This window comes from Genypterus blacodes, unplaced genomic scaffold (assembly GCF_046128005.1).
Source record: "Genypterus blacodes isolate CSIRO-AG114 ecotype Tasmania unplaced genomic scaffold, CSIRO-AGI_Gbla_v1 ptg000215l_1, whole genome shotgun sequence".
NCBI classification, from domain to species: Eukaryota; Metazoa; Chordata; class Actinopteri; order Ophidiiformes; family Ophidiidae; genus Genypterus; species Genypterus blacodes.
In genome coordinates, this window is record NW_027467014.1 from 846038 (window position 1) to 865064 (window position 19027).

General features: G+C 40.6%; 17 non-coding genes across 17 annotated transcripts; all 17 read left to right on the forward strand.

The window, feature by feature from the left end:
* The first annotated feature begins 739 nt into the window (after positions 1-739).
* On the forward strand, positions 740-812 carry trnaf-gaa (transfer RNA phenylalanine (anticodon GAA)). The gene has a single exon. It is a non-coding gene; the product is annotated as a tRNA-Phe (tRNA).
* Positions 813-1150: 338 nt separating this feature from the next.
* Positions 1151-1223, forward strand: trnaf-gaa (transfer RNA phenylalanine (anticodon GAA)). The gene has a single exon. It is a non-coding gene; the product is annotated as a tRNA-Phe (tRNA).
* An 833-nt stretch (positions 1224-2056) lies between these two features.
* trnaf-gaa (transfer RNA phenylalanine (anticodon GAA)) lies at positions 2057-2129 on the forward strand. The gene has a single exon. It is a non-coding gene; the product is annotated as a tRNA-Phe (tRNA).
* A 998-nt stretch (positions 2130-3127) lies between these two features.
* trnaf-gaa (transfer RNA phenylalanine (anticodon GAA)) lies at positions 3128-3200 on the forward strand. The gene has a single exon. It is a non-coding gene; the product is annotated as a tRNA-Phe (tRNA).
* A 1578-nt stretch (positions 3201-4778) lies between these two features.
* Positions 4779-4851, forward strand: trnaf-gaa (transfer RNA phenylalanine (anticodon GAA)). The gene has a single exon. It is a non-coding gene; the product is annotated as a tRNA-Phe (tRNA).
* Positions 4852-5354: 503 nt separating this feature from the next.
* trnaf-gaa (transfer RNA phenylalanine (anticodon GAA)) lies at positions 5355-5427 on the forward strand. Its single transcript has one exon. It is a non-coding gene; the product is annotated as a tRNA-Phe (tRNA).
* A 998-nt stretch (positions 5428-6425) lies between these two features.
* trnaf-gaa (transfer RNA phenylalanine (anticodon GAA)) lies at positions 6426-6498 on the forward strand. The gene has a single exon. It is a non-coding gene; the product is annotated as a tRNA-Phe (tRNA).
* Positions 6499-7166: 668 nt separating this feature from the next.
* Positions 7167-7239, forward strand: trnaf-gaa (transfer RNA phenylalanine (anticodon GAA)). Its single transcript has one exon. It is a non-coding gene; the product is annotated as a tRNA-Phe (tRNA).
* A 1000-nt stretch (positions 7240-8239) lies between these two features.
* Positions 8240-8312, forward strand: trnaf-gaa (transfer RNA phenylalanine (anticodon GAA)). The gene has a single exon. It is a non-coding gene; the product is annotated as a tRNA-Phe (tRNA).
* A 503-nt stretch (positions 8313-8815) lies between these two features.
* Positions 8816-8888, forward strand: trnaf-gaa (transfer RNA phenylalanine (anticodon GAA)). Its single transcript has one exon. It is a non-coding gene; the product is annotated as a tRNA-Phe (tRNA).
* Positions 8889-9886: 998 nt separating this feature from the next.
* trnaf-gaa (transfer RNA phenylalanine (anticodon GAA)) lies at positions 9887-9959 on the forward strand. The gene has a single exon. It is a non-coding gene; the product is annotated as a tRNA-Phe (tRNA).
* Positions 9960-10627: 668 nt separating this feature from the next.
* On the forward strand, positions 10628-10700 carry trnaf-gaa (transfer RNA phenylalanine (anticodon GAA)). Its single transcript has one exon. It is a non-coding gene; the product is annotated as a tRNA-Phe (tRNA).
* A 998-nt stretch (positions 10701-11698) lies between these two features.
* trnaf-gaa (transfer RNA phenylalanine (anticodon GAA)) lies at positions 11699-11771 on the forward strand. Its single transcript has one exon. It is a non-coding gene; the product is annotated as a tRNA-Phe (tRNA).
* A 2903-nt stretch (positions 11772-14674) lies between these two features.
* On the forward strand, positions 14675-14747 carry trnaf-gaa (transfer RNA phenylalanine (anticodon GAA)). Its single transcript has one exon. It is a non-coding gene; the product is annotated as a tRNA-Phe (tRNA).
* A 998-nt stretch (positions 14748-15745) lies between these two features.
* trnaf-gaa (transfer RNA phenylalanine (anticodon GAA)) lies at positions 15746-15818 on the forward strand. The gene has a single exon. It is a non-coding gene; the product is annotated as a tRNA-Phe (tRNA).
* A 668-nt stretch (positions 15819-16486) lies between these two features.
* Positions 16487-16559, forward strand: trnaf-gaa (transfer RNA phenylalanine (anticodon GAA)). The gene has a single exon. It is a non-coding gene; the product is annotated as a tRNA-Phe (tRNA).
* Positions 16560-17559: 1000 nt separating this feature from the next.
* Positions 17560-17632, forward strand: trnaf-gaa (transfer RNA phenylalanine (anticodon GAA)). Its single transcript has one exon. It is a non-coding gene; the product is annotated as a tRNA-Phe (tRNA).
* Positions 17633-19027: the final 1395 nt, after the last annotated feature.

The window sequence follows — 19027 nt, forward strand, 5'->3', positions numbered from 1 at the left end:
ATCATTTTTGTAAAAAGCCCATATCTTGGAAAAGGAAAGAGCTAGAGCTCTAGAATTTCAAACACAACATCTAGATGGCACAAGGATCATTTGCTGCAAGTTCGGGACAAATTCATATTTTGGTCCAGTTTGGGAAAAACGACAGTGTAACCATGGACCAAATCGGTAATTTTTGTAAAAAGCCCATATCTTGGAAAATGAAAGAGCTAGAGCTCTAGAATGTAAAACACATCATGTAGATGGCACAAGGATCATTTGCTGCAAGTATTGAGCAAATTCAAATTTTGGTCCAGTTTGGGAAAAACGACAGTGTAACCATGGACCAAATCGGTCATTTTTGTAAAAAGCCCATATCTTGGTAAAGGAAAGAGCTAGAGCTCTAGAATGTAAAACACATCATCTAGATGGCACAAGGATCATTTGCTGCAAGTATTGAGCAAATTCAAATTTTGGTCCAGTTTGGGAAAAACGACAGTGTAACCATGGACCAAATCGGTCATTTTTGTAAAAAGCCTATATCTTGGAAAAGGAAAGAGCTAGAGCTCTAGAAGTTCAAACACATCATCTATATGGCACTAGGATCATTTGCTGCAAGTTCGGGACAAATTCATATTTTGGTCCAGTTTGGGAAAAACGACAGTGTAACCATGGACCAAACGGGTCATTTTTGTAAAAAGCCCATATATTGGTAGAGGAAAGCACTTGAGCTCTATGATGAAAAGAGAATCAGCTCATATATGCCGAAATAGCTCAGTTGGGAGAGCGTTAGACTGAAGATCTAAAGGTCCCTGGTTCAATCCCGGGTTTCGGCATTAACCACCCATGCCACAAAATGTCAGAGTCCCCAGTTCATTCCAGGGTGACCACCCATGCCACAAAATGTCAGAGCAACCATGGACCAAATCGGTCATTTTTGTAAAAAGTCCATATCTTGGAAAAGGAAAGAGCTAGAGCTCTAGAATTTCAAACACATCATCCAGATGGCACTAGGATCATTTGATGCAAGTTTGGGCTAACTTCAAATTTTGGTCCAGCTTGGGAAAAACGACCGTGTAACCATGGACCAAATGGGTCATTTTTGTAAGAAGCCCATATATTGGTAGAGGAAAGCACTTGAGCTCTATGATGAAAAGAGAAACAGCTCATATATGCCGAAATAGCTCAGTTGGGTGAGCGTTAGACTGAAGATCTAAAGGTCCCTGGTTCAATCCCGGTTTTCGGCATTAACCACCCATGCCACAAAATGTTAGAGTCCCCAGTTCAAACCAGGGTAACCACCCTCGTCACAAAATGTCAGAGCAACAATGGACCAAATGGGTCATTTTTGTAAAAAGCCCATATCTTGGAAAAGGAAAGGCCTAGAGCTCTAGAATTTGAAACACATCATCAAGATGGCACTAGGATCATTTGCTGCAAGTTTGGTGCAAATTCATGTTTTGGTCCAGTTTGGGAAAAACGACAGTGTAACAATGGACCAAATGGGTCATTTTTGTAAGAAGCCCATATCTTGGAAAAGGAAAGAGCTAGAGCTCTAGAATTTTAAACACATCATCTAGATGGCACTAGGATCATTTGCTGCAAGTATTGAGCAAATTCATGTTTTGGTCCAGTTTGGGAAAAACGACAGTGTAACAATGGACCAAATGGGTCATTTTTGTAAAAAGCCCATATCTTGGAAAAGGAAAGAGCTAGAGCTCTAGAATTTCAAACACATCATCTAGATGGCACTAGGATCATTTGCTGCAAGTATTGAGCAAATTCATATTTTGGTCCAGTTTTGGAAAAACGACAGTGTAACCATGGACCAAATGGGTCATTTTTGTAAAAAGCCCATATCTTGGAAAAGGAAAGAGCTTGAGCTCTAGAATTTCAAAAACATCATCAAGATCGCACTAGGATCATTTGCTGCAAGTATTGAGCAAATTCAAATTTTGGTCCAGCTTGGGAAAAACGACGGTGTAACCATGGACCAAATCGGTCATTTTTGTAAGAAGCCCATATGTTGGTAGAGGAAAGCACTTGAGCTCTATGATAAAAAGAAAAACACCTCATATATGCCAAAATAGCTCAGTTGGGAGAGCGTTAGACTGAAGTTCTAAAGGTCCCCTGTTCAATCCTGGGTTTCGGCATTAACCACCCATGCCACAAAATGTTAGAGTCCCCAGTTCAAACCAGGGTAACCACCCTCGTCACAAAATGTCAGAGCAACCATGGACCAAATGGGTCATTTTTGTAAAAAGCCCATATCTTGGAAAAGGAAAGGGCTAGAGCTCTAGAATTTAAAACACATCATCTAGATGGCACTAGGATCATTTGCTGCAAGTTTGGTGCAAATTCATATTTTGGTCCAGTTTGGGAAAAACGACAGTGTAACAATGGACCAAATCGATCATTTTTGTAAAAAGCCCATATCTTGGAAAAGGAAAGAGCTAGAGCTCTAGAATTTCAAACACAACATCTAGATGGCACAAGGATCATTTGCTGCAAGTTCGGGACAAATTCATATTTTGGTCCAGTTTGGGGAAAACGACAGTGTAACCATGGACCAAATCGGTCATTTTTGTAAAAAGCCCATATCTTGGAAAATGAAAGAGCTAGAGCTCTAGAATGTAAAACACATCATGTAGATGGCACAAGGATCATTTGCTGCAAGTATTGAGCAAATTCAAATTTTGGTCCAGTTTGGGAAAAACGACAGTGTAACCATGGACCAAATCGGTCATTTTTGTAAAAAGCCCATATCTTGGTAAAGGAAAGAGCTAGAGCTCTAGAATGTAAAACACATCATCTAGATGGCACAAGGATCATTTGCTGCAAGTATTGAGCAAATTCAAATTTTGGTCCAGTTTGGGAAAAACGACAGTGTAACCATGGACCAAATCGGTCATTTTTGTAAAAAGCCTATATCTTGGAAAAGGAAAGAGCTAGAGCTCTAGAAGTTCAAACACATCATCTATATGGCACTAGGATCATTTGCTGCAAGTTCGGGACAAATTCATATTTTGGTCCAGTTTGGGAAAAACGACAGTGTAACCATGGACCAAACGGGTCATTTTTGTAAAAAGCCCATATATTGGTAGAGGAAAGCACTTGAGCTCTATGATGAAAAGAGGGACAGCTCATATATGCCGAAATAGCTCAGTTGGGAGAGCGTTAGACTGAAGATCTAAAGGACCCCGGTTCAATCCCGGGTTTCGGCATTAACCACCCATGCCACACAATGTTAGAGTCCCCAGTTCAATCCAGGGTAACCACCCTCGCCACAAAATGTCAGAGCAACCCTGGACCAAATGGGTCATTTTTGTAAAAAGCCCATATCTTGGAAAAGGAAAGAGCTAGAGCTCTAGAATTTAAAACACATCATCTAGATGGCACAAGGATCATTTGCTGCAAGTATTGAGCAAATTCATATTTTGGTCCAGTTTGGGAAAAACGACAGTGTAACCATGGACCAAATGGGTCATTTTTGTAAAAAGCCCATATCTTGGAAAAGGAAAGAGCTAGAGCTCTAGAATTTCAAACACATCATCTAGATGGCACTAGGATCATTTGCTGCAAGTTCGGGACAAATTCATATTTTGGTCCAGTTTGGGAAAAACGACAGTGTAACCATGGACCAAACGGGTCATTTTTGTAAAAAGCCCATATATTGGTAGAGGAAAGCACTTGAGCTCTATGATGAAAAGAGAAACAGAAATCATATATGCCGAAATAGCTCAGTTGTGAGAGCGTTAGACTGAAGAGCTAAAGGTCCCCGGTTCAATCCCGGGTGTCTGCATTAACCACCCATGCCACAAAATGTTAGAGTCCCCAGTTCAAACCAGGGTAACCACCCTCGCCACAAAATGTCAGAGCAACCATGGACCAAATGGGTCATTTTTGTAAAAAGCCCATATCTTGGAAAAGGAAAGGGCTAGAGCTCTAGAATTTAAAACACATCATCTAGATGGCACTAGGATCATTTGCTGCAAGTTTGGTGCAAATTCATATTTTGGTCCAGTTTGGGAAAAACGACAGTGTAACAATGGACCAAATCGATCATTTTTGTAAAAAGCCCATATCTTGGAAAAGGAAAGAGCTAGAGCTCTAGAATTTCAAACACAACATCTAGATGGCACAAGGATCATTTGCTGCAAGTTCGGGACAAATTCATATTTTGGTCCAGTTTGGGAAAAACGACAGTGTAACCATGGACCAAATCGGTCATTTTTGTAAAAAGCCCACATCTTGGAAAATGAAAGAGCTAGAGCTCTAGAATGTAAAACACATCATGTAGATGGCACAAGGATCATTTGCTGCAAGTATTGAGCAAATTCAAATTTTGGTCCAGTTTGGGAAAAACGACAGTGTAACCATGGACCAAATCGGTCATTTTTGTAAAAAGCCCATATCTTGGTAAAGGAAAGAGCTAGAGCTCTAGAATGTAAAACACATCATCTAGATGGCACAAGGATCATTTGCTGCAAGTATTGAGCAAATTCAAATTTTGGTCCAGTTTGGGAAAAACGACAGTGTAACCATGGACCAAATCGGTCATTTTTGTAAAAAGCCTATATCTTGGAAAAGGAAAGAGCTAGAGCTCTAGAAGTTCAAACACATCATCTATATGGCACTAGGATCATTTGCTGCAAGTTCGGGACAAATTCATATTTTGGTCCAGTTTGGGAAAAACGACAGTGTAACCATGGACCAAACGGGTCATTTTTGTAAAAAGCCCATATATTGGTAGAGGAAAGCACTTGAGCTCTATGATGAAAAGAGAAACAGAAATCATATATGCCGAAATAGCTCAGTTGGGAGAGCGTTAGACTGAAGATCTAAAGGACCCCGGTTCAATCCCGGGTTTCGGCATTAACCACCCATGCCACACAATGTTAGAGTCCCCAGTTCAATCCAGGGTAACCACCCTCGCCACAAAATGTCAGAGCAACCCTGGACCAAATGGGTCATTTTTGTAAAAAGCCCATATCTTGGAAAAGGAAAGAGCTAGAGCTCTAGAATTTAAAACACATCATCTAGATGGCACAAGGATCATTTGCTGCAAGTATTGAGCAAATTCATATTTTGGTCCAGTTTGGGAAAAACGACAGTGTAACCATGGACCAAATGGGTCATTTTTGTAAAAAGCCCATATCTTGGAAAAGGAAAGAGCTTGAGCTCTAGAATTTCAAAAACATCATCAAGATCGCACTAGGATCATTTGCTGCAAGTATTGAGCAAATTCAAATTTTGGTCCAGCTTGGGAAAAACGACGGTGTAACCATGGACCAAATCGGTCATTTTTGTAAGAAGCCCATATGTTGGTAGAGGAAAGCACTTGAGCTCTATGATAAAAAGAAAAACACCTCATATATGCCAAAATAGCTCAGTTGGGAGAGCGTTAGACTGAAGTTCTAAAGGTCCCCTGTTCAATCCTGGGTTTCGGCATTAACCACCCATGCCACAAAATGTTAGAGTCCCCAGTTCAAACCAGGGTAACCACCCTCGCCACAAAATGTCAGAGCAACCATGGACCAAATGGGTCATTTTTGTAAAAAGCCCATATCTTGGAAAAGGAAAGGGCTAGAGCTCTAGAATTTAAAACACATCATCTAGATGGCACTAGGATCATTTGCTGCAAGTTTGGTGCAAATTCATATTTTGGTCCAGTTTGGGAAAAACGACAGTGTAACAATGGACCAAATCGATCATTTTTGTAAAAAGCCCATATCTTGGAAAAGGAAAGAGCTAGAGCTCTAGAATTTCAAACACAACATCTAGATGGCACAAGGATCATTTGCTGCAAGTTCGGGACAAATTCATATTTTGGTCCAGTTTGGGAAAAACGACAGTGTAACCATGGACCAAATCGGTCATTTTTGTAAAAAGCCCATATCTTGGAAAATGAAAGAGCTAGAGCTCTAGAATGTAAAACACATCATGTAGATGGCACAAGGATCATTTGCTGCAAGTATTGAGCAAATTCAAATTTTGGTCCAGTTTGGGAAAAACGACAGTGTAACCATGGACCAAATCGGTCATTATTGTAAAAAGCCCATATCTTGGTAAAGGAAAGAGCTAGAGCTCTAGAATGTAAAACACATCATCTAGATGGCACAAGGATCATTTGCTGCAAGTATTGAGCAAATTCAAATTTTGGTCCAGTTTGGGAAAAACGACAGTGTAACCATGGACCAAATCGGTCATTTTTGTAAAAAGCCTATATCTTGGAAAAGGAAAGAGCTAGAGCTCTAGAAGTTCAAACACATCATCTATATGGCACTAGGATCATTTGCTGCAAGTTCGGGACAAATTCATATTTTGGTCCAGTTTGGGAAAAACGACAGTGTAACCATGGACCAAACGGGTCATTTTTGTAAAAAGCCCATATATTGGTAGAGGAAAGCACTTGAGCTCTATGATGAAAAGAGGGACAGCTCATATATGCCGAAATAGCTCAGTTGGGAGAGCGTTAGACTGAAGATCTAAAGGACCCCGGTTCAATCCCGGGTTTCGGCATTAACCACCCATGCCACACAATGTTAGAGTCCCCAGTTCAATCCAGGGTAACCACCCTCGCCACAAAATGTCAGAGCAACCCTGGACCAAATGGGTCATTTTTGTAAAAAGCCCATATCTTGGAAAAGGAAAGAGCTAGAGCTCTAGAATTTAAAACACATCATCTAGATGGCACAAGGATCATTTGCTGCAAGTATTGAGCAAATTCATATTTTGGTCCAGTTTGGGAAAAACGACAGTGTAACAATGGACCAAATGGGTCATTTTTGTAAAAAGCCCATATCTTGGAAAAGGAAAGAGCTAGAGCTCTAGAATTTCAAACACATCATCTAGATGGCACTAGGATCATTTGCTGCAAGTATTGAGCAAATTCATATTTTGGTCCAGTTTTGGAAAAACGACAGTGTAACCATGGACCAAATGGGTCATTTTTGTAAAAAGCCCATATCTTGGAAAAGGAAAGAGCTTGAGCTCTAGAATTTCAAAAACATCATCAAGATCGCACTAGGATCATTTGCTGCAAGTATTGAGAAAATTCAAATTTTGGTCCAGCTTGGGAAAAACGACGGTGTAACCATGGACCAAATCGGTCATTTTTGTAAAAAGCCCATATATTGGTAGAGGAAAGCACTTGAGCTCTATGATAAAAAGAAAAACACCTCATATATGCCAAAATAGCTCAGTTGGGAGAGCGTTAGACTGAAGTTCTAAAGGTCCCCTGTTCAATCCTGGGTTTCGGCATTAACCACCCATGCCACAAAATGTTAGAGTCCCCAGTTCAAACCAGGGTAACCACCCTCGCCACAAAATGTCAGAGCAACCATGGACCAAATGGGTCATTTTTGTAAAAAGCCCATATCTTGGAAAAGGAAAGGGCTAGAGCTCTAGAATTTAAAACACATCATCTAGATGGCACTAGGATCATTTGCTGCAAGTTTGGTGCAAATTCATATTTTGGTCCAGTTTGGGAAAAACGACAGTGTAACAATGGACCAAATCGATCATTTTTGTAAAAAGCCCATATCTTGGAAAAGGAAAGAGCTAGAGCTCTAGAATTTCAAACACAACATCTAGATGGCACAAGGATCATTTGCTGCAAGTTCGGGACAAATTCATATTTTGGTCCAGTTTGGGAAAAACGACAGTGTAACCATGGACCAAATCGGTCATTTTTGTAAAAAGCCCATATCTTGGAAAATGAAAGAGCTAGAGCTCTAGAATGTAAAACACATCATGTAGATGGCACAAGGATCATTTGCTGCAAGTATTGAGCAAATTCAAATTTTGGTCCAGTTTGGGAAAAACGACAGTGTAACCATGGACCAAATCGGTCATTTTTGTAAAAAGCCCATATCTTGGTAAAGGAAAGAGCTAGAGCTCTAGAATGTAAAACACATCATCTAGATGGCACAAGGATCATTTGCTGCAAGTATTGAGCATATTCAAATTTTGGTCCAGTTTGGGAAAAACGACAGTGTAACCATGGACCAAATCGGTCATTTTTGTAAAAAGCCTATATCTTGGAAAAGGAAAGAGCTAGAGCTCTAGAAGTTCAAACACATCATCTATATGGCACTAGGATCATTTGCTGCAAGTTCGGGACAAATTCATATTTTGGTCCAGTTTGGGAAAAACGACAGTGTAACCATGGACCAAACGGGTCATTTTTGTAAAAAGCCCATATATTGGTAGAGGAAAGCACTTGAGCTCTATGATGAAAAGAGAAACAGAAATCATATATGCCGAAATAGCTCAGTTGGGAGAGCGTTAGACTGAAGATCTAAAGGACCCCGGTTCAATCCCGGGTTTCGGCATTAACCACCCATGCCACACAATGTTAGAGTCCCCAGTTATATCCAGGGTAACCACCCTCGCCACAAAATGTCAGAGCAACCCTGGACCAAATGGGTCATTTTTGTAAAAAGCCCATATCTTGGAAAAGGAAAGAGCTAGAGCTCTAGAATTTAAAACACATCATCTAGATGGCACAAGGATCATTTGCTGCAAGTATTGAGCAAATTCATATTTTGGTCCAGTTTGGGAAAAACGACAGTGTAACCATGGACCAAATGGGTCATTTTTGTAAAAAGCCCATATCTTGGAAAAGGAAAGAGCTTGAGCTCTAGAATTTCAAAAACATCATCAAGATCGCACTAGGATCATTTGCTGCAAGTATTGAGCAAATTCAAATTTTGGTCCAGCTTGGGAAAAACGACGGTGTAACCATGGACCAAATCGGTCATTTTTGTAAGAAGCCCATATGTTGGTAGAGGAAAGCACTTGAGCTCTATGATAAAAAGAAAAACACCTCATATATGCCAAAATAGCTCAGTTGGGAGAGCGTTAGACTGAAGTTCTAAAGGTCCCCTGTTCAATCCTGGGTTTCGGCATTAACCACCCATGCCACAAAATGTTAGAGTCCCCAGTTCAAACCAGGGTAACCACCCTCGCCACAAAATGTCAGAGCAACCATGGACCAAATGGGTCATTTTTGTAAAAAGCCCATATCTTGGAAAAGGAAAGGGCTAGAGCTCTAGAATTTAAAACACATCATCTAGATGGCACTAGGATCATTTGCTGCAAGTTTGGTGCAAATTCATATTTTGGTCCAGTTTGGGAAAAACGACAGTGTAACAATGGACCAAATCGATCATTTTTGTAAAAAGCCCATATCTTGGAAAAGGAAAGAGCTAGAGCTCTAGAATTTCAAACACAACATCTAGATGGCACAAGGATCATTTGCTGCAAGTTCGGGACAAATTCATATTTTGGTCCAGTTTGGGAAAAACGACAGTGTAACCATGGACCAAATCGGTCATTTTTGTAAAAAGCCCATATCTTGGAAAATGAAAGAGCTAGAGCTCTAGAATGTAAAACACATCATGTAGATGGCACAAGGATCATTTGCTGCAAGTATTGAGCAAATTCAAATTTTGGTCCAGTTTGGGAAAAACGACAGTGTAACCATGGACCAAATCGGTCATTTTTGTAAAAAGCCCATATCTTGGTAAAGGAAAGAGCTAGAGCTCTAGAATGTAAAACACATCATCTAGATGGCACAAGGATCATTTGCTGCAAGTATTGAGCAAATTCAAATTTTGGTCCAGTTTGGGAAAAACGACAGTGTAACCATGGACCAAATCGGTCATTTTTGTAAAAAGCCTATATCTTGGAAAAGGAAAGAGCTAGAGCTCTAGAAGTTTAAACACATCATCTATATGGCACTAGGATCATTTGCTGCAAGTTCGGGACAAATTCATATTTTGGTCCAGTTTGGGAAAAACGACAGTGTAACCATGGACCAAACGGGTCATTTTTGTAAAAAGCCCATATATTGGTAGAGGAAAGCACTTGAGCTCTATGATGAAAAGAGGGACAGCTCATATATGCCGAAATAGCTCAGTTGGGAGAGCGTTAGACTGAAGATCTAAAGGACCCCGGTTCAATCCCGGGTTTCGGCATTAACCACCCATGCCACACAATGTTAGAGTCCCCAGTTCAATCCAGGGTAACCACCCTCGCCACAAAATGTCAGAGCAACCCTGGACCAAATGGGTCATTTTTGTAAAAAGCCCATATCTTGGAAAAGGAAAGAGCTAGAGCTCTAGAATTTAAAACACATCATCTAGATGGCACAAGGATCATTTGCTGCAAGTATTGAGCAAATTCATATTTTGGTCCAGTTTGGGAAAAACGACAGTGTAACAATGGACCAAATGGGTCATTTTTGTAAAAAGCCCATATCTTGGAAAAGGAAAGAGCTAGAGCTCTAGAATTTCAAACACATCATCTAGATGGCACTAGGATCATTTGCTGCAAGTATTGAGCAAATTCATATTTTGGTCCAGTTTTGGAAAAACGACAGTGTAACCATGGACCAAATGGGTCATTTTTGTAAAAAGCCCATATCTTGGAAAAGGAAAGAGCTTGAGCTCTAGAATTTCAAAAACATCATCAAGATCGCACTAGGATCATTTGCTGCAAGTATTGAGCAAATTCAAATTTTGGTCCAGCTTGGGAAAAACGACGGTGTAACCATGGACCAAATCGGTCATTTTTGTAAGAAGCCCATATGTTGGTAGAGGAAAGCACTTGAGCTCTATGATAAAAAGAAAAACACCTCATATATGCCAAAATAGCTCAGTTGGGAGAGCGTTAGACTGAAGTTCTAAAGGTCCCCTGTTCAATCCTGGGTTTCGGCATTAACCACCCATGCCACAAAATGTTAGAGTCCCCAGTTCAAACCAGGGTAACCACCCTCGCCACAAAATGTCAGAGCAACCATGGACCAAATGGGTCATTTTTGTAAAAAGCCCATATCTTGGAAAAGGAAAGGGCTAGAGCTCTAGAATTTAAAACACATCATCTAGATGGCACTAGGATCATTTGCTGCAAGTTTGGTGCAAATTCATATTTTGGTCCAGTTTGGGAAAAACGACAGTGTAACAATGGACCAAATCGATCATTTTTGTAAAAAGCCCATATCTTGGAAAAGGAAAGAGCTAGAGCTCTAGAATTTCAAACACAACATCTAGATGGCACAAGGATCATTTGCTGCAAGTTCGGGACAAATTCATATTTTGGTCCAGTTTGGGAAAAACGACAGTGTAACCATGGACCAAATGGGTCATTTTTGTAAAAAGCCCATATCTTGGAAAATGAAAGAGCTAGAGCTCTAGAATGTAAAACACATCATGTAGATGGCACAAGGATCATTTGCTGCAAGTATTGAGCAAATTCAAATTTTGGTCCAGTTTGGGAAAAACGACAGTGTAACCATGGACCAAATCGGTCATTTTTGTAAAAAGCCCATATCTTGGTAAAGGAAAGAGCTAGAGCTCTAGAATGTAAAACACATCATCTAGATGGCACAAGGATCATTTGCTGCAAGTATTGAGCAAATTCAAATTTTGGTCCAGTTTGGGAAAAACGACAGTGTAACCATGGACCAAATCGGTCATTTTTGTAAAAAGCCTATATCTTGGAAAAGGAAAGAGCTAGAGCTCTAGAAGTTCAAACACATCATCTATATGGCACTAGGATCATTTGCTGCAAGTTCGGGACAAATTCATATTTTGGTCCAGTTTGGGAAAAACGACAGTGTAACCATGGACCAAACGGGTCATTTTTGTAAAAAGCCCATATATTGGTAGAGGAAAGCACTTGAGCTCTATGATGAAAAGAGGGACAGCTCATATATGCCGAAATAGCTCAGTTGGGAGAGCGTTAGACTGAAGATCTAAAGGACCCCGGTTCAATCCCGGGTTTCGGCATTAACCACCCATGCCACACAATGTTAGAGTCCCCAGTTCAATCCAGGGTAACCACCCTCGCCACAAAATGTCAGAGCAACCCTGGACCAAATGGGTCATTTTTGTAAAAAGCCCATATCTTGGAAAAGGAAAGAGCTAGAGCTCTAGAATTTAAAACACATCATCTAGATGGCACAAGGATCATTTGCTGCAAGTATTGAGCAAATTCATATTTTGGTCCAGTTTGGGAAAAACGACAGTGTAACCATGGACCAAATGGGTCATTTTTGTAAAAAGCCCATATCTTGGAAAAGGAAAGAGCTAGAGCTCTAGAATTTCAAACACATCATCTAGATGGCACTAGGATCATTTGCTGCAAGTATTGAGCGAATTCAAATTTTGGTCCAGCTTAGGAAAAACGACAGTGTTACCATGAACCAAATCGGTCGTTTTTGTAAAAAGCCCATATCTTGGAAAAGGAAAGAGCTAGAGCTCTAGAATTTCAAACACATCATCTAGATCACATATGTCAAACTCAAGGCCCGCGGGCCAGATCCGGCCCGCAAATGAATTATCTATGGCCCCCGGGATGATATTTAATTACTATTAGAACCGGCCCGCGGCTGCCCGCTGGTGTTTTGCACGCACCAGCGTAACACTACATTCCCCACAATGCACCGCGAGCGAAAGCGTTTCTGTGCGACATCACGAGCCATCTTAATGTAATGAACCTGCAGCTGCAGGGACGGGGGCGCATCATCTCTGACATGTTCAGTACAGTGAGGGCGTTTAAACTCAAGCGTTTAAACTCAAGAGTCTGTGGGAGACGCAGATGCGGAAAGAAAACTTGAGCCACTTTCCGAGCTGCCAGACCATGAAAGAGAAGCTCTCAACCGCTGTTTTCCCGAGTGCACAGTTTGCTGATAAACTCAGCGTACTTGCCGCCGACTATCGACGCCGATTTGCTGACTTTGAAGCCCAAAAAAGCAGGTTTGAACTGCTCAGCAATCCTTTTGCAGTTGACATGGAAAGCGCACCACCAAACCTACAAATGGAGTTGATTGAGCTCCAGTGTGATGACGCACTGAAGGAAAAATATGAGAGAGTGGGCGCTGCTGAGTTTGCATGTTTCATCCCCGACACAACGCCCCAGCTGCGCATCCAAGCGGCTCAGACGCTCTCTATGTTTGGCAGCACATACCTGTGTGAACAACTGTTCCCTTTGATGAAGCTTAACAAAACATCACATAGGAGCCGGCTTACTGATGAACACCTTCATTCAATCCTGAGGATTTCCTCAACTCAGAGCCTGACCCCAAACATTGATGAAATTGTACAAAAGATGAAACACCACCAAGTTTCAGGCTCAGCCTCAGACAAGTGAGCATCACAGAGCGTTAACGTATTTTCAGTTTTTAATTCAGTTAAATGTTTACATTTGTTACTATTTTCTCATTTTACTATTTGAAAGCAGTGATTGGTGAGGATCATAGAGCAGTAGAATAATGCATTTTGGGTTCATAATGCATGCAATTTCATTTCTGCATTTATCTTGTTATCTTGTTATCTTGTTAAGGAACATATTTTGTTTTTGAAGGAAATTTACTTGGTTGCTGTTTGCCTGTTGAAAAATGTTTCTGTTGAAATTACTGACAGAGCCATAAGAAAATATTGCTTGATTCATTAAATGATTCAATAATATACACTGTGTGAGGTCTTGGTTCAATAGGCTATGTGCAATCATTTCAATATGTTTTAATAAACATTGAACCAGTCCGGCCCTCGACTTGTAGCAAATGTAGTTTTATGGCCCTCTGTGTATTTTACTTTGACACCCCTGATCTAGATGGCACTAGGATCATTTGCTGCAAGTTCGGGACAAATTCATATTTTGGTCCAGTTTGGGAAAAACGACAGTGTAACCATGGACCAAACGGGTCATTTTTGTAAAAAGCCCATATATTGGTAGAGGAAAGCACTTGAGCTCTATGATGAAAAGAGAAACAGAAATCATATATGCCGAAATAGCTCAGTTGGGAGAGCGTTAGACTGAAGAGCTAAAGGTCCCCGGCTCAATCCCGGGTGTCTGCATTAACCACCCATGCCACAAAATGTTAGAGTCCCCAGTTCAAACCAGGGTAACCACCCTCGCCACAAAATGTCAGAGCAACCATGGACCAAATGGGTCATTTTTGTAAAAAGCCCATATCTTGGAAAAGGAAAGGGCTAGAGCTCTAGAATTTAAAACACATCATCTAGATGGCACTAGGATCATTTGCTGCAAGTTTGGTGCAAATTCATATTTTGGTCCAGTTTGGGAAAAACGACAGTGTAACCATGGACCAAATCGGTCATTTTTGTAAAAAGCCCATATCTTGGAAAATGAAAGAGCTCGAGCTCTAGAATGTAAAACACATCATGTAGATGGCACAAGGATCATTTGCTGCAAGTATTGAGCAAATTCAAATTTTGGTCCAGTTTGGGAAAAACGACAGTGTAACCATGGACCAAATCGGTCATTTTTGTAAAAAGCCCATATCTTGGTAAAGGAAAGAGCTAGAGCTCTAGAATGTAAAACACATCATCTAGATGGCACAAGGATCATTTGCTGCAAGTATTGAGCAAATTCAAATTTTGGTCCAGTTTGGGAAAAACGACAGTGTAACCATGGACCAAATCGGTCATTTTTGTAAAAAGCCTATATCTTGGAAAAGGAAAGAGCTAGAGCTCTAGAAGTTCAAACACATCATCTATATGGCACTAGGATCATTTGCTGCAAGTTCGGGACAAATTCATATTTTGGTCCAGTTTGGGAAAAACGACAGTGTAACCATGGACCAAACGGGTCATTTTTGTAAAAAGCCCATATATTGGTAGAGGAAAGCACTTGAGCTCTATGATGAAAAGAGGGACAGCTCATATATGCCGAAATAGCTCAGTTGGGAGAGCGTTAGACTGAAGATCTAAAGGACCCCGGTTCAATCCCGGGTTTCGGCATTAACCACCCATGCCACACAATGTTAGAGTCCCCAGTTCAATCCAGGGTAACCACCCTCGCCACAAAATGTCAGAGCAACCCTGGACCAAATGGGTCATTTTTGTAAAAAGCCCATATCTTGGAAAAGGAAAGAGCTAGAGCTCTAGAATTTAAAACACATCATCTAGATGGCACAAGGATCATTTGCTGCAAGTATTGAGCAAATTCATATTTTGGTCCAGTTTGGGAAAAACGACAGTGTAACAATGGACCAAATGGGTCATTTTTGTAAAAAGCCCATATCTTGGAAAAGGAAAGAGCTAGAGCTCTAGAATTTCAAACACATCATCTAGATGGCACTAGGATCATTTGCTGCAAGTTTGGTGCAAATTCATATTTTGGTCCAGTTTGGGAAAAACGACAGTGTAACCATGGACCAAATCGGTCATTTTTGTAAAAAGCCCATATCTTGGAAAATGAAAGAGCTAGAGCTCTAGAATGTAAAACACATCATGTAGATGGCACAAGGATCATTTGCTGCAAGTATTGAGCAAATTCAAATTTTGGTCCAGTTTGGGAAAAACGACAGTGTAACCATGGACCAAATCGGTCATTTTTGTAAAAAGCCCATATCTTGGTAAAGGAAAGAGCTAGAGCTCTAGAATGTAAAACACATCATCTAGATGGCACAAGGATCATTTGCTGCAAGTATTGAGCAAATTCAAATTTTGGTCCAGTTTGGGAAAAACGACAGTGTAACCATGGACCAAATCGGTCATTTTTGTAAAAAGCCTATATCTTGGAAAAGGAAAGAGCTAGAGCTCTAGAAGTTCAAACACATCATCTATATGGCACTAGGATCATTTGCTGCAAGTTCGGGACAAATTCATATTTTGGTCCAGTTTGGGAAAAACGACAGTGTAACCATGGACCAAACGGGTCATTTTTGTAAAAAGCCCATATATTGGTAGAGGAAAGCACTTGAGCTCTATGATGAAAAGAGGGACAGCTCATATATGCCGAAATAGCTCAGTTGGGAGAGCGTTAGACTGAAGATCTAAAGGACCCCGGTTCAATCCCGGGTTTCGGCATTAACCACCCATGCCACACAATGTTAGAGTCCCCAGTTCAATCCAGGGTAACCACCCTCGCCACAAAATGTCAGAGCAACCCTGGACCAAATGGGTCATTTTTGTAAAAAGCCCATATCTTGGAAAAGGAAAGAGCTAGAGCTCTAGAATTTAAAACACATCATCTAGATGGCACAAGGATCATTTGCTGCAAGTATTGAGCAAATTCATATTTTGGTCCAGTTTGGGAAAAACGACAGTGTAACAATGGACCAAATGGGTCATTTTTGTAAAAAGCCCATATCTTGGAAAAGGAAAGAGCTAGAGCTCTAGAATTTCAAACACATCATCTAGATGGCACTAGGATCATTTGCTGCAAGTATTGAGCAAATTCATATTTTGGTCCAGTTTTGGAAAAACGACAGTGTAACCATGGACCAAATGGGTCATTTTTGTAAAAAGCCCATATCTTGGAAAAGGAAAGAGCTTGAGCTCTAGAATTTCAAAAACATCATCAAGATCGCACTAGGATCATTTGCTGCAAGTATTGAGAAAATTCAAATTTTGGTCCAGCTTGGGAAAAACGACGGTGTAACCATGGACCAAATCGGTCATTTTTGTAAGAAGCCCATATGTTGGTAGAGGAAAGCACTTGAGCTCTATGATAAAAAGAAAAACACCTCATATATGCCAAAATAGCTCAGTTGGGAGAGCGTTAGACTGAAGTTCTAAAGGTCCCCTGTTCAATCCTGGGTTTCGGCATTAACCACCCATGCCACAAAATGTTAGAGTCCCCAGTTCAAACCAGGGTAACCACCCTCGCCACAAAATGTCAGAGCAACCATGGACCAAATGGGTCATTTTTGTAAAAAGCCCATATCTTGGAAAAGGAAAGGGCTAGAGCTCTAGAATTTAAAACAAATCATCTAGATGGCACTAGGATCATTTGCTGCAAGTTTGGTGCAAATTCATATTTTGGTCCAGTTTGGGAAAAACGACAGTGTAACAATGGACCAAATCGATCATTTTTGTAAAAAGCCCATATCTTGGAAAAGGAAAGAGCTAGAGCTCTAGAATTTCAAACACAACATCTAGATGGCACAAGGATCATTTGCTGCAAGTTCGGGACAAATTCATATTTTGGTCCAGTTTGGGAAAAACGACAGTGTAACCATGGACCAAATGGGTCATTTTTGTAAAAAGCCCATATCTTGGAAAATGAAAGAGCTAGAGCTCTAGAATGTAAAACACATCATGTAGATGGCACAAGGATCATTTGCTGCAAGTATTGAGCAAATTCAAATTTTGGTCCAGTTTGGGAAAAACGACAGTGTAACCATGGACCAAATCGGTCATTTTTGTAAAAAGCCCATATCTTGGTAAAGGAAAGAGCTAGAGCTCTAGAATGTAAAACACATCATCTAGATGGCACAAGGATCATTTGCTGCAAGTATTGAGCATATTCAAATTTTGGTCCAGTTTGGGAAAAACGACAGTGTAACCATGGACCAAATCGGTCATTTTTGTAAAAAGCCTATATCTTGGAAAAGGAAAGAGCTAGAGCTCTAGAAGTTCAAACACATCATCTATATGGCACTAGGATCATTTGCTGCAAGTTCGGGACAAATTCATATTTTGGTCCAGTTTGGGAAAAACGACAGTGTAACCATGGACCAAACGGGTCATTTTTGTAAAAAGCCCATATATTGGTAGAGGAAAGCACTTGAGCTCTATGATGAAAAGAGAAACAGAAATCATATATGCCGAAATAGCTCAGTTGGGAGAGCGTTAGACTGAAGATCTAAAGGACCCCGGTTCAATCCCGGGTTTCGGCATTAACCACCCATGCCACACAATGTTAGAGTCCCCAGTTCAATCCAGGGTAACCACCCTCGCCACAAAATGTCAGAGCAACCCTGGACCAAATGGGTCATTTTTGTAAAAAGCCCATATCTTGGAAAAGGAAAGAGCTAGAGCTCTAGAATTTAAAACACATCATCTAGATGGCACAAGGATCATTTGCTGCAAGTATTGAGCAAATTCATATTTTGGTCCAGTTTGGGAAAAACGACAGTGTAACCATGGACCAAATGGGTCATTTTTGTAAAAAGCCCATATCTTGGAAAAGGAAAGAGCTAGAGCTCTAGAATTTCAAACACATCATCTAGATGGCACTAGGATCATTTGCTGCAAGTTCGGGACAAATTCATATTTTGGTCCAGTTTGGGAAAAACGACAGTGTAACCATGGACCAAACGGGTCATTTTTGTAAAAAGCCCATATATTGGTAGAGGAAAGCACTTGAGCTCTATGATGAAAAGAGAAACAGAAATCATATATGCCGAAATAGCTCAGTTGGGAGAGCGTTAGACTGAAGAGCTAAAGGTCCCCGGTTCAATCCCGGGTGTCTGCATTAACCACCCATGCCACAAAATGTTAGAGTCCCCAGTTCAAACCAGGGTAACCACCCTCGCCACAAAATGTCAGAGCAACCATGGACCAAATGGGTCATTTTTGTAAAAAGCCCATATCTTGGAAAAGGAAAGGGCTAGAGCTCTAGAATTTAAAACACATCATCTAGATGGCACTAGGATCATTTGCTGCAAGTTTGGTGCAAATTCATATTTTGGTCCAGTTTGGGAAAAACGACAGTGTAACAATGGACCAAATCGATCATTTTTGTAAAAAGCCCATATCTTGGAAAAGGAAAGAGCTAGAGCTCTAGAATTTCAAACACAACATCTAGATGGCACAAGGATCATTTGCTGCAAGTTCGGGACAAATTCATATTTTGGTCCAGTTTGGGAAAAACGACAGTGTAACCATGGACCAAATCGGTCATTTTTGTAAAAAGCCCATATCTTGGAAAATGAAAGAGCTAGAGCTCTAGAATGTAAAACACATCATGTAGATGGCACAAGGATCATTTGCTGCAAGTATTGAGCAAATTCAAATTTTGGTCCAGTTTGGGAAAAACGACAGTGTAACCATGGACCAAATCGGTCATTTTTGTAAAAAGCCCATATCTTGGTAAAGGAAAGAGCTAGAGCTCTAGAATGTAAAACACATCATCTAGATGGCACAAGGATCATTTGCTGCAAGTATTGAGCAAATTCAAATTTTGGTCCAGTTTGGGAAAAACGACAGTGTAACCATGGACCAAATCGGTCATTTTTGTAAAAAGCCTATATCTTGGAAAAGGAAAGAGCTAGAGCTCTAGAAGTTCAAAC